At 46.6% G+C, this 13,658-nt stretch overlaps 1 long non-coding RNA gene across 2 annotated transcripts in view; it reads right to left on the reverse strand.

Moving 5' to 3' along the window:
• LOC135319840 (uncharacterized) overlaps nucleotides 1-10,940 on the reverse strand; it is a 63,105-nt gene extending 52,165 nt beyond the window's left edge. Inside the window, exons 1-2 of one of the 2 annotated variants that reach the window (XR_010378736.1) lie at nucleotides 10,746-10,940; nucleotides 1,742-1,841 (exon numbers count right to left, since the gene is read on the reverse strand). This is a non-coding gene — a long non-coding RNA (uncharacterized LOC135319840). The remainder of the gene's footprint in view (nucleotides 1-1,741; nucleotides 1,842-10,745) is intronic. The other variant, XR_010378737.1, reaches the window with a different exon arrangement.
• Between the last annotated feature and the right edge of the window lie 2,718 nt (nucleotides 10,941-13,658).

The raw sequence follows: 13,658 nt of genomic DNA on the forward strand, positions 1-13,658 counted from the left end.
ATAGACTTACCATGTGACCCAGGAATTCTGCTCCTGGGCTTATATCCAGAAGGAACCCTACTTCAAAATGACACCTGCACCCCAATGTCATAGCAGCACTATTTACAATATCCAAGACATGGAAACAGCCTAAATGTCCATCAACAGATGACTGGATAAAGAAGAGTTGGTATATTTATACAATGGAATACTATTCAGCCATAAAAACAGACAACATAATGCCATTTGCAGCAACATGGATGCTCCTAGAGAATGTCATTCTAAGCGAAGTAAGCCAGAAAGAGAAAGAAAAATACCATATGAGATCATTCATCTGTGGAATCTGAAAAACAAACAAAGCATAAATAGAAAACAGAAATAGACTCATAGGTATAGAATACAAACTTGTGGTTGTCAAGGGGATGCTGGGTGGGAAGGCATAGACTGGGATTTCAAAATTGTAGAATAGATAAACAAGATTATACTGTATAGCACAGGGAAATATATGCAAGAACTTATGGTAGCTTACAGAAGAAAAAATGTGACAAGGAATATATATATGTTCATGTGTAACTGAAAAATTGTGCTCTACACTCAAATTTGACACAACATTGTAAAATGATTATAAATCATTAAAACATGTTAAGAAAAATAGAACACTTTGCCATGAAATAGCACATGTTGGAAATGAAGGTGATTATACTTTTACTCTAAACAAGAAACCAACTGATCCTACATTAAAGTACGAGATCCAGCAATTCCATGCCTGGGTATATATATCCAAAAACCAAAAAACTAATTAGAAAAGATTCATGCATCCATAAGTTCATAGCAGCATTATTTATAAAAGCCAAGATATAGAAGCGACCTTAAGTGCCCATCAGCAAATGAATAAAGAAGATGTGGTATATATGTTTGTGTATATATATAAACATACTTATATATCTTATGGAATATTACTCAATCTTAAAAAAAAAGAATAAAATTTTGCCATTTGCAACAACATGGATGGACCTACAAGGTATTATGCTAAGTGAAATAAGTCAGAGAAAGAAAAACAAATATTCTATGTGTTAAATTATATGTAGAATCTAAAAATTAATACTAACTAATGAATATAACAAAACAGAAACAGACTCACAGGTATACAGAACAGACTGGTGGTAACCAGGGGGAGAAGGAGGAGGGGAGAGGCATGATGGGGTAGGGGGTTGAGAGGTACAAAGTACTACATATAAAATGGGTAGGTTACAGGGATGTATTGTACAGCATGGGGAAACACAGCCATTATTTTATGGTGACTTTAAATGGAATACAATCTACACAAATGTTGAGTCTCAGTGTTGTACCCCCTGAAACTAACATGATGTAAATCAACTCCTCAATTTAAAAAGAATTTAGTAAATGTTTTCTTTTCATATTCCTTGCAGTAAGTTAGAAGCCAGCACTGCCCAATAGAAATGTAATGCAAGTCACAATTTACCAGTAACTCCATTAAGAAAATAAAAAGAAACAAATAAAATCAATTCCAGTAATAATTATATTTATCCCAAAATATGCAATATGCTATCATTTCAAAATGTGATTAACATTTTTAAAACTTAGTAATAAACAGTATACATTCTTTTTGCTGTACTAAGTCTTGAAAATCCATTATGTATTTTCCACTTACAGAACATCTCAATTCATGCTAGCCACATTTGGCTGGTGGCTACCATACTAGACAGGGCAGATTACATCATTCACACTTCTGATAACTTACCTGCTCTCTTCCTTATTTAAAAAACTTGTGGAAAAGACTTTAAATATTCCCTGTATAAAACAAAGCAACCTTGACAGGTGGTGAATATCTTCATTATAAACTGGAAAATAAAGGTTAAGAGATCCATGGTTACATGTATGTTAATGTAACGATACAGTCTTAATTCACTCATGACTTTAAAAGCTTTTTTCATATGCCAAGGATTCACTGTCACTGGGCAGTGTTTTTCAGTATTATCATCTGTGGAATCGAGAGGCTTCTGATGACCCTGCTTTGTGTATATGTACATAAAAGAAATAACAAAACAGAGAAAAAGATCTTATTAAAGATAATTTAGTGGGGAGGGTATAGCTCAAGTGGAAGAGCATATGCTTAGCATGCACAAAGTCCTGGGTTCAATTCCCAGTACCTTCTCTAAAAATTAAACTAACTAACTAAATAAAAATCTAATTACCACCACCCTGCAAAAATTAATTGATTGATTTAATTAAAAGTTAAAAAGATAATTTAGTGCAGGCTTATCAAGCTACAAGAGCTACAATGAATGCCCCTCCCCCACTCATTTAGAGGAAGTCTCACAGTATCTCCCTACATAAAGACTGAAACATAACTCAGAACACTTTCTGATAGTCAACATGAATTTAACACAAAAGTAGATAATTATCTCCCTGGTGTCAAAGCTCTGTCAAAGACGAGCACAGAAAATTTAGTAAAAATGGCTCTGCAACTACCTTTCAAAAAATGCTGAGAAATGATCTTCTCTGTTGGAAATTAACCTGCTTTTATATTCTGCAGTAGGCATACACATTTACAAACCAGGGATTAACTGTAAGCTGGCCACTATACTAAATTTTGTTTCATTGTTTATTTAATCCTCACAGCAACTCTGTAAGCTACTGTTGTTACCCCCATATAACTGATAAACAGATTGAGGCAGAAAAAAAATTGGGGTGACCTAGTAAATGGTGGAGCTGGATAAGACCACAGCCAGCCTGACACACAAGTCCATTATTCTCACTGATGTTCACTACTGTTACCTACATTCAGCAATGACAGTTTATTTCATATTTAAATGTGTAATTTCTAAAAGTACAAAGCATTGCTGTGTAAATCATTCTTTTGAGACCTGGGAGCCAAAAAATAAAAAACAAATAAAATCAGGGTGCCATTGGGGGGAGGGCTAACTGCATATGGACAGACAGAAGGGGACTTTTTGAGGAGGTGGTTGCACCACTCTAGAAATTTTCTAAAATCACCGACTTGTACAATCATAATGGGTGAGTTTTATGGCCTGTAAATTATACCTTAATACAGCTGTTAAATTAAAAAACTGGGATACTGAATTAAGCCTAAAAAACACTTGCATATATATCACACAGAGAACAGGCAAATATTATTTATTGCACCACCTCCCTCCATGTCGCTTCCTTTCCTCGCTGTTTCTGAAAGGATGATTCATTTTTAAAATATCCTTTTTTAAATTTATTCAGCAAATAATTTCTGAGTGCCAACTACGTACCCAGGAGTAGTCTAGACACTTGGAATGTATCAATAAACAAAACAGAAGTCCTGTCCTCACGGAGCTTGGAGTCCAGCTGGGGCGCGGGGTGGAGGTGACAATTCACACAACAGAGCAGAAGAGTAGTGGCACGTTAGGAAAGAGGAACCATGGAAGAAAGAAAAAGGGCAGGGTATAGACAGTCGGGAGGATGGGTGAGGGTGATGGATTATTAAGTATCAGAGCAAGCCAAACTGAGGACTGAGGTTAGAACTAGGACTAGGAGGTGAGAAGGCCCAGGTGGATGGAATAACCAGCGCTGAGGCTAGCACTCACCTCGTGTGTTCCAGGGTGGGGGCAGGGCTGGGGCTGTGGGGAGGGCAGTGCAGATCCTGTACGGCCTCGGAGGGCTTTGTAAGGACTGTGGTTTTACCCGGAGTGAAATGGGGAGGCACTGCAGAAGGATGACACAATCTAATTTAGGTTTTCAAAGGCTCACTTGACTGCCAGGTGAGAATGGTCAATATGGGTCAGAGATGAAAGGAGGGGAGCCAATGAGGAGGGCTGTACAGGAGGAGAGGACAGTGGCCCAGGGCAAGGAAGCAGCAGTGGAGGCAGGAGCCATGATGAGAAGTGGCTGGGCTCCAGATAGATATTAAAAGTGGTGTTAACAAGATCTGTTGACAGAATGCACGTGGCTTGTCAGTGAAAGTCAGAGTGGAGTAAGGCAGGGGCATTACCCACCACCTGTCCTCCCCCAGGATGTGGCATGTGGGGAGGGGATGGCTGGGACTCGGAGGCAGAGAGATGATGAAAGAAGGAGTGGAACTGCTCTGATCCTACAACAACAGAGCTGTAAAAACTCGGCTTCAGTTCAACCTGCTCCCTCTCCCATGTTCCCTCCCACCTACATGACAAACAGAGCACAGTCAGGCACCTTCTGTCCCTGACAGTGAAGACTAGCAGGAAAGGGACCAGGGTAAAACCATGTCTTATGCAAGATCAGTCTGATTATAAACACTATGTTATAAACAGTGAAGAGCACTGTCAGAGTGGGACACTTGTGAGGTGCTCAAACAGGGAGAAGGAGGTTGAGGATCCATTTCTTCCATGTCTTTTATCCCTTCTATTTCTGACCTTTCTTTTGCCACTTTTCCTAGCATTGCCATCACTGGCAGGAAAGGGGGCAGCAATGTGACTTGGCCATGTGGCTGATGGGGCTACATTTCCCAGCACTGGAATGAAAAAGCACTGGAAGAGAAGCAGCATCAGCTGGAAGATGTGAACCGTGGTCCTGGCCTGTGCCCAACACCGACCATGTGACCCTGGATGAGGGTCTCAGTCTCTCTGTGCTTCAGGCTGTGTAGTTATAAAAGAAGGTTTTCTCATTCCACAAATATATCCAATATGAAATGTAATGTGAAAGTCAAACATAACATCTCACCTACCTGCCTCAGGGAAACGTACAAGCACTCAACAGTATGTGAATGTAAATGCACAGTTAAGAAAATCATTGAGGTTAAATGCTAAACTCAACATAGAGATACACTTTTATGGGTTTTCTAGGCCTTCCTCATTTTCAATTGTAACACTGAATTAAAAGTTATTAGCTATACTCCACACCATCACCCCTGTGAATAAATCAAGTAGGTAAGCACTGCCTGGATGCCTGCTGTTGCCCAATGCTAATAAGCAGGGTGCAGGTTAAGAAGGCTGAACACAGGAGCCTTCTCCAGTTACCAGCTAAGCGAGGAGGCACATTGGAAACCACCCAGGAATGGTACCAAGTCAGTACTCAAAGCCAAGATTATGGGCTACAGATCATAAACAGTACAGGAATACAAAGAGGAGCTAGAAGGAGTTGGAGTAAATAGGGAAGACTCTATGTAGGGGATGGGGCTCCAACTGGTTCCTGGGGCAATTCTAAGCTGTTTTAACTGAGGACTGGATAGGAAAAGGCTGGAGACTCCTGGCTTTTAATAAGGCACAGGTTACCCTAGGAGGCTAAGGCACATAATGATTGGAACAGATAAGGCAAGGCCAAAATGATCGGGGGCCGAGAATACCTGGCTGAGAGATCTGGTTGTGGTAAGTCTTTGACTTGACTCTAGATGTTGGAGGGTCGAAACTGTAGGTGGACTGAAAGGTGGGGAGAGAGCATCTGAGTTTAACAGAAGGAAAAATTCATGTATCAGGGATGAAAGCTCTTCATCAGAGTATCAGAAATCGGAATGGACATTTGAAACCAAGAATGTGCATTTCTGGGAGCTGACAAAATGCGGAGGATGGTGCAAGACAGAGAAATTGAAGACCATTCCAAGGCTTTGGGTATCCAGGACCGGAAGAATGATTCTCCCACTGAGTAAGTAGAGATGCTGCAAGTGGAAGTCAGTTCATGAAAAAGATTATGAATTCAGTTTAAGACATGTTGAATCTGACATGTGAGCTAAGAGTAGGTTTTCTCTAAGAAGCTCAAAATTCAAAACTGAAGAACAGATCTAGAGTCTACAATTAAGATGCAGATGGACAAGACACAATAAATATCCTAAAAGAAAACACAGGCAAAACATTCTGACATAAATCTTAGCAATGTTCTCCTAGGGCAGTCTACCCAGGCAATGCAAATAAGAACAAAAATAAACAAATGGGACCCAATTAAACTCATAACCTTCCCCACAGAAAAGAAAACCATAAGCAAAACAAAACAATAACCTACGAATGGGAGAAAATATATGCAAATGATGTGGCTGACAAAGGATTAATTTCCAGAATATATACACAGCTCATACAACTGAATAACAAAAAACAAACCCAACCCCAAAATAGGCAGAGGACCTGAATAAACAATTCTCCAAAGAAGACACACAAATGGCCAACAGGCATGTGAAAAAATACTCACTATCACTATTATCAGAGAAATGCAAATCAAAACTACAATGAGCTATTACCTAACACCAGTCAGAATGGCCATCATTCAAAAGTCCATGAATGATAAATGCTGAAGGTATGGAGAAAAGGGAATCCCCCTGCACTGTTGGTGGGAATGTAGTTTGGTGTAGACTTATGGAAAACAGCATGGAGATTCCTCAAAAAACTAAAAACAGACTTACCATTTGAACCAGCAATCCCACTTCTGGGAATATATCTGGAGGGAACTCTAATGCAAAAAGACACTTGCACCATAATGTTCACAGCACCACCCTAACACAACAGCCAAGACATGGAAGCAACCTAAAGGTAGCAACAAATGACTAGATAAAGAAATTGGTGTATATTTATACAATGGAATACTACTTTGCCATAAAAAGAATAAAATAATGCTATTTGCAGCAACGTGGATGGACCTAGAGAATATCATTCTAAGTGAAGTAAGCCAGAAAGAGAAAGGAAAATACCATGATATCACTCATATGTGGAATCCAAAAAAAGAAAGAAAAAGGACACTATGAACTCACCTGAACTCAATACAGAAACAGACTCATACACATAGTAAACAATCTTATGGTTACCAGGGAAAAGAGGTGGGAAGGGATAAATTTGGGAGTTTGAGATTTACATATGTTAGCTACATATGTATATAGATGTTTTTAAAAAGTTTTTTCTGTATAGCGCAGAGACCTTCCTATGTTCAACATCTAGTAATATCCTATAATGGAAAAACCGCTTTGGCTATCACCTGAGGCAGCCAAAGAAAAGGAAGGAAAGTCAGTTACCCCAGGCTAGAATCCAGTTCTCTGGGAGTCCTTGCTCATGCCCAAACACTGCCCGCTGAGGGCACTGCACCCTCTTCTCAGGAGCAGGCTGACCTGAGGATGCACCTTCAGAGAAATTGGGGCAACAGAGGCCGCCCCCAGGCCAGGCCGTGGGGGAGATGGGAGCAAATCCACAGGCTGGTGCTGGGCAGCCACCCTTCTCCCGCCCTCAAGCTGCCACCACTGCAGTCTTCCCCACTCCCTGACCTAACCGCACAGGCCTCCAGGAAGCCGGCTGACCTAAACAGGTGAGTCCTGCAACCCTGGGGCAGCAGAAGCTGTCCCAAGGCCAGGCCCCTGGGGAGATGGGAATAAATTCAAGGGCTTGCACAGGGCATCCTCACTCCTGCCACTGCCCCTGACTGAATCATGCCAGCCTCCTGGGAGCAGACTGACCTAAAGACGTGGTTCCAATGAAACTGAGGCAGCTAGGCTGCCCCAAGGCCAGGCCACAGGGGGAGATAGGAGCAAATGACTGGCTGGCAAGGGGTAGCCCCTCTCCTCCTGCCACCACTACTGCTGGTGCCATCCTCCCAGGTTCCTGAACACACTGAGCCCCTGGTCTTACTAAACTGGGTATAGAAGGAACATATCTCAACATAATAAAAGCTATTTATGACAAACCTACAGCCAGCATCATACTCTACACTGAAAAGCTGATAGCCTGTCTGCTAACATCTAGAACAAGACAAGGATGCCCACTCTCACCACTTCTATGCAATATAGTATTGGAAGTCCTAGTACAGCAATTAGACAACAAAAAGAAATAAAAGAGATCAAAATTGGAAGACAAGAAGTAAAACTGTCAGTATATGTGGATGACATAATACTATATCTGGAAAACCCTAAAGGCTCCCCACAAAAATGACTAGAGCTAATAAAGAATTCAACAAGGTAGCAGGATACAACATTAACATACAGAAACCAGTGGCATTTATTTACACGAAAGTAATAATCACTTTTAAAACTGCTTCCAAAAAACTAAAAGACTGAGGAATAAATCTGATCTAGGAAGTGAAAAACTTACATGTGGAGACCTACAAAACACTGATCAAAGAAATTAAAGAAGACGTAAAGAAATGGAAAGATATTCCAGATCCTTGCATTGGAATAATTAATATTGTTAAAATGGCCATAATGCCCAGAGCAATCTACAGATTCCTATCAAATCACCCAGGACATTTTTCACAAAACCAGAACAAATCATCCTAAAACTTACACGGAATCACAAAAGACCCAGAATTACCAAAGCATTATTGAAGAAAATGAATGAAGCAGGAAGGATAACCCTCCCAGACTTCACATGCTACTACAGAGCTGCAATCAAACCAGCATGGTCTTGGTACAAAAACAGACTTACGCATCAATGGAACAGGATAGAGAGCCCAGACATAAACCCATGAACTTTCACTCAAATCCTCTTTGACAAAGGAGGCAAGAACGTACAATGCAGTAAAAACAATCTCTTCAGCAGATGGTGTAGGGAAAACTGGACAGCTGCATGCAAATCAATGATGTTAGAATACCCCTTCACACCATACACAAAAATAAATTCAAAATGGCTTAAAGACTTAAATATAAGACAAGACACTAAGTCTCTGAGAAGAAAACATAAACAAAACATTATCTCACATACTTCTCAGTAATCTTCTCCTAGGGAAGTCTACCCAATCAACAGAAATAAAAGCAAAAATAAACAAACAAATGGGGCCTAACTGAACTTACAAGCTTCTGCACAGCAAACAAAACCATAAACAAAACGACAAATGGGAGGAAATATTTGCCAATAATGCGACCGACAAAGGCTTAATTTCAGAATATATAAATAGTTCATACAATCTAATAACAAAAAACAACCCAATCCAAAAATGGGTAGAAGACCTAAACACGCATTTCTCCAATGAAGACATATGAATGGCCAACAGGCACATGAAAAAATGCTCAATATCTCTATCAGACAAATGTAAATCAAAACTACAATGAACTATCACCTCCTACCAGTCAGAATGGCCATCATGAATTATAAATGATGGAGAGGGTGTGGAGAAAAAGGAAGCCTCCTACACTGTTGCTGGGAATGTCATTTGGGGTAGCCATTATGGAAAACTCCAATGCGAAAAGACACCTGTACCCTAATGTTCACAGCACTACCCTATACAACAGCCAAGACATGGAAGCAACCTAAATGTAGCAACAGAAGACTGGTTAAAGACATTGTGGTATATTTACACAATGGAATACTACTCTGCCATAGAATAATGCCACTTTCAGCAACGTGTATAGACCTAGAGATCGTCATTCTAAGTGAAGTGAGCCAGAAAGAGAAAGATACCATATGATATCACTCATGCGTGCAACCCCCCCCCAAAAAAAGACACTATGAACTCATCTACAAAACAGAAACAGATTTGCAGACTTAGTAACAGTCTTAACGGTTACCAGAGGAAGAGGATAGGTTGTTATCCACTATATATAAAAATAGTTTTAAAAAAAAAGATCCTTCTGTATAGCACAGAAACCTATGTTCATTATCTGGTAATAAACCATGATGGAAAGGCCGCTACATCCACTGAGGAAACAAAAGAAAGGAGAGTGAGTTAGGAGAGTGGGCCAGAGCCTAGTCCTCCTAAACTCCTTACAGGCTGCTGACGCTGTCCCCTGACCCAACTGCGCCCTCCTCCCAGGAGCCAACTGACCTGGAAACAAGCGTTTTGTGAACCTGGGGCAACAGCAGGGAGAGGGGCACTGCCCCTGGTGAGCTGTTAGATTTGTCCCCATCTCCCCAGGCACATCCCCAGGTCAGCCGTCTCCCAGGGTGTGGCTGGAGGCAGCGGCGGCAGCGACGGGTTAGGGGTCTGCCCAGGTGAGCCTGTGGATTTGCTTCAAACTCCCCCGCAATCTGTCCTGGGTTTGGCCTCTACTACCCCAGGTTCGCGGGTCTCAGGTTACAGGTCAGCCTGCTCCTGGAAGGCGGACGCTGTGCTGTCAGGGGAAGGCGGCGGCGATGGCGGGATTCGGGCTGCCCCATGCGAGCGCGGGGATTTGTTCCCATTTCTGCTGTCGCTGTCGCTGCCGCCACAGCCGCCCCTGCACTGACCTCACCGGGCCCGCCTCCGGGTAGCAGACTGACCTGTAACCTGAGTCCCGCAAACGTGGAGCAGCAGAGACTGAGCCCAGGACAAGCCACGGGGGAGATGGGAGTAAATGGACAGGCTCCCAGGGGCAGACCCCTCTCCCCGCCGCAGCCGCGGATAGCACTGCCCCCAAACCCTGAGAACACCGCGTCCGGCTCCGAGGAGCAGGCTGACTGCGAGACATGCGCCCCGTGAACACGGGGAAGCAGAGTTCACCCCAGTCCAGGACTCAGGGGTATAGGAAACAAACCCAGGGGCTCGCACGGGGCAGCCCCCATCCTACCGCAGCCGCTGCTGGGGCCCCGCGACCGCACCGCACCCGCCTCCCGCGACCAGGCCATGGCCTGAGGGCCGGTCAGAGGTACTCCCTCTCACCTCCCAGGGCTGCTCCCGCTTTCCCAAACCCGTGTAAGAGCGGTAGCGGAGACAGCGTTCAAGGACTACTAATGTGGGGTGGGAGGGCACCACGAACCAGGGCGGCAGCCCGGACCTCCCTCATGGTCCTAACGGGCTGCGAGGCCCGGACCTAACCTACGACCCCTCCCTGTGCGCCTCCCCAACGCAGCCCAGGCCTCACCCGCCGGCTCCCCGACCTGCGCGCCCCTACCAGCGCCCCTTACCTGCCTGGCGGCGACAGCGGAGGCGACGGCACGTGGTGACCCAGACCCCAGGCTGTGTTCCTCCTGAGGGAACTGGTCCAGGGTCTCCCGGCTCTCGCCCAGCTTCCCGTCGCTCTGGGCGCGCTCCCGGATCCGCGCACGCCCCTCCTCCTACCGCCCGCAGCACGGACGCTGGTGCCGTACGCTGTGAGTGGAGCTGAGGGGTGGGGCGGGGGCGTGGGTGGGGGCGGGCCCTCCCTGCTGCCCCAGCTGGGTGGGAAACCAATCCCTACTGCCCCCTCCCCGCCACTGACTGGGTCCCGGCACCCGCCTAGAACCACCACCGCCCCGGACCAGGACACACCCCCGATCCCCACTCCCCCTGTTCGCTACCCCCGACCCAGTCACTGCTTCCCCACCCCCGGCCAGGCCTGGTCCCTCATCCGACCCCCAAGACAAGGCTCCTTCTCACATCGAAGTCCTCGCCCGGAGACTCTGCCCCACTAGGTCCTAACTTACAGCCCCCGCAAACCACGCTGATCCCTGATGCCTCACCCCAGGTCCCCCCACCATCCAGAGATGGTGCCCTCAACCCTCACTCCGGGATTACCTCCCACGCCTCAGCTGGGTCACCTCCACTCCCAGCGGACCCTCACCCCTCAGCCTGTCCCCCTTCACCGCGGGATCTCTCCACACCCCGAGTACACCCCTACGCCAGCTGACCTCCTCACTCCTCACCTCGCGAGGGCGGGGCGGTCTGGGCTCTGATCTCCATGGCGACAGCTGCCAGACACGAATTCCATGCATTGTGCGGGCACACGGCCCTGTGTCATAGGCTCCTGGGCGTGGTAGGCGGGGCTGGGGGGCGGTTCCGATTCCTGCCCAGACACTTTATCCCCTATGTCCACCACCTGGTCTGAGCTGACAGGGTAGTCCCAAGCCTCATAAGGGTCGTCAGTGGGCCTTGGGTGGTTGATGGTGCTGCCAAGCGAGGCGGGGGGGGGGAGGGTTGTGTGGAGCCTACCCCTGGGATGGACAGCAGGCAGAGGCAGTGGCGGCGGGGGATGGGGGCTGTCCTGGGACAGCCTCCTCTGCCCCAGCTTCCTATAAAGCACTTCTCTCAGCCTGCTCCTGAGAGGTGGGCAGGGTGTGGTCAGGGGACGCAGTGGAGGCTAAGGTAGAATTGGGGCTGTCCCATGCTAGAGCTGAGATTTGCTCCCATTTCCTGCTGTCGCTGCGGACACACACACACACACACACACTGCACACTGACTGCACTGTGTCTGCCTCTCAGGAGCAGGCAGACCTGAGGACACGCTTGCAGTGAACCTGGGGCAGCAGAGGCCTCCCCAAGTCCAGGCGGCAGGGGAGATGGGAGCAAATCCACAGGGCAGCCCCCCTTCTCCTGCCCTGGCAGCTGCCACCACTGCAGTCTTCCCCAGCTCCCTGACCTAACTGCCCAGGCCTCCAGGAAGCCGGCTGACCTAAACAGGTGAGTCCTACAAACCTGGGCAGAAGAGGCTGCCCTAAAATCAGTCCACTGGGGAGATGGGGATAAATTCAAGGGCTTGCACAGAGCAAGCAGGATAGAGTTGCATCCCTGACTTTAGGGCCCTGTTGTCAGGATATTAAGAGTACAGAGCTGCATCCCTGACCGCAAGGCCCTCTGCAGAGGTCTGTCCCAGGATAGGGCTGCATCCCAGACCTCAGGGCCATGTGCACAGGCCAGTATTAGGTGAGGGCTACATCCCTGACCTCACAGTCCTGTGCACAGTAGTGTTTCAGTATAGGGCTACATCCTTGACCTTGGGGCTCTTTGCACAGGACAGCAACATATAGGGCTGCATCTCTGACCTCAGGGTCTTGTGCACAGGACTCTACCAACAGAGGGATGCATCCTTTTCCTCAAGGCCTTGTGCATAGGCCTGTACAATGACAGAGCTCTATCCCTGACTTCAGGGCCCTGTCCAGAGGACTTTACCAAGACAGGGCTTTGTCCCTGACATTAGGGCCCTGTGCACATGCCTGTACTAGAATAAGGATGCATTCATGAGCTCAAGTCCCTGTGCACCAGACTGTCCCATGATAGGTCTCCATCCCTTACTTCATGGCGCTGTGCATAGGCCAGTACCAGGATAGGGCTTCATCTCTGACCTGATGGCACTGTGCACAGGACAGTAACAGGATAGGGCTGCATCCCTGACCTCAAGGCCCTGTGCATAGGGCTGTGCCAGGGTAGGTCTGCATCCCTGACCTTAAGGCCATGTTCACATGCCAGTACCAGTGTAGGGCTGCCTCCCTGACCTCAGGGCTATGTGCACAGTACAGAACCTGTATACTGCTGCATCCCTTACTTCAAGGCCCTATGCACAGGCCAGTAGCAGGATAGGGCTTCATCTCTGACCTGATGGCACTGTGCACAGGCCAGTACCAGGATAGGGATCCATCCCTGACCTCAAGGCTCTGTGCACAGGGCAGTACCAGGATAGGGCTATGTCCCTGACATCAAGGCCTTGTGCACGGACTAGCAGGATAAGGTTGCATTCCTGACCTCAGGGCCATGTGCACAGGACTGTACCAGGATAGAGCTGCATCCCTGACCTCAGGGCTCTGTGCACAGGCTAGTATTAGCTTAGGACTGAATCCCTGACCTTGGAGCCATTTTCCCAGGACTGTACCAGGATATTGCTGCATCCCTAACCTCAGAGACCTGTGCCTAAGATTATCCCAGGATATGGCTTCATCACTGACCTGGGAGCTTTGTGCATAGGACTATACCAGGATAGGGCTGCATCCATGACCTCAGGGACCTGTGCTTGTGACTGTACCATGATAGGGCTGCACCCCTGACCTCAGAGCCCTGAGCACAGGACTATCACAAGATAGGGCTGCATTCCATACTTCAGGGCCCTGTGCAAAAGAATGTACCAGGAT

Source organism: Camelus dromedarius, chromosome 33 (assembly GCF_036321535.1).
Source record: "Camelus dromedarius isolate mCamDro1 chromosome 33, mCamDro1.pat, whole genome shotgun sequence".
NCBI classification, from domain to species: Eukaryota; Metazoa; Chordata; class Mammalia; order Artiodactyla; family Camelidae; genus Camelus; species Camelus dromedarius.